The sequence below is a fragment of the Octopus bimaculoides genome, chromosome 25, assembly GCF_001194135.2.
Source record: "Octopus bimaculoides isolate UCB-OBI-ISO-001 chromosome 25, ASM119413v2, whole genome shotgun sequence".
Taxonomy (NCBI): Eukaryota; Metazoa; Mollusca; class Cephalopoda; order Octopoda; family Octopodidae; genus Octopus; species Octopus bimaculoides.
Genome location: NC_069005.1, coordinates 30,126,107 through 30,127,335, shown reverse-complemented (window position 1 = coordinate 30,127,335; position 1,229 = coordinate 30,126,107).

Here is a 1,229-nt window from a genome sequence, read left to right as displayed (position 1 = left end):
TGTCCCTAGTTTTTTTTTAAATTATTTTTCTTTTCAACCTATTATCCTGCGACTAGGGACTTGGCTGACACCTTCTGATGGGAGTGTGGATGTGATAATGCTAAGCCTAATGGACGTGTGTATGTTCAGTTAGATGCATGTGTTTATTTGGATGTGTGTATGGATGTGTATGTGTATGTGCGTGTGTTGTCTTAAACATAGCAATTTATTTTTTTCACTTCAATAGTATTATTTCAATGAAATAGAGAAGAAAAAGCATGAAAATATAATACAAAAAGACTATATATATATATATATATATATATATATATATATATATATACACACATACATGCAGACATATATATATACACACACACATACACATGGATATATTTTTGTGTGTGCATTTATTTATATATATATATGTACGTTTGTGTGTGTATATATGTATGTGTGTGTATATATATATTTATATATATATATATATATATATATACATACACACATATGTTACAAATTACACATGACCGATATCAAAAAAGCTGCTGGAGGAAATCATTACCATTAATCAATTTTTTAAAAATTATTTTAGTATAATAGTTAACATTTTCTTATATTAAATCGTTATCATTATTCTTATCATTTTTTAAAAATTATTTTTATATTATTTTAAATAATATTATTCGCACAAGATTTACTGAAACTTTTTTTAAAATTTCTTTTTATCTTTATATTTAACCTGCTGCACCCATTATTAAGAAGATTTAATTCATTTTAACACCTTAAGTAAGCCTTAATCCAAAATCTAAACTATAAATAGCTTACAGGGAAAAACTCTCCAATTACCAAATTTTTCTCTTGCAGACTTAAGGAGTTTCTTGCAAAAAAAAAACATCAAGAATTGTTCCTTTGCTGCAATTTCACATCATTTTTTTCTTTGTCTTTTTAGATCTTTTTCTCCTTTCTTTTCTTTTCCAATCTTTCCTTGTGATGGTCTTTTTCCTTTCTCTCTTTTTTCTTCATTTCATTTCACTTTTTTTTTTCTTATTGTTCCCAATTTTGTCCTTTGTATGTTTTTTGGTTGTTAATTTTTTTTTTTTGTGGGGGGCTTTCAGTTTTATTTTCTTCCCTTTTTGGGATATATGATGTTTTTTATTTTTTTATTTTAATTTTTTTTTTTTTGGTTTCACAATTTTATTCACATGTACGTGGTGTTGTTCCAAGATGTTGCGCTTTCTTTCTCTCTT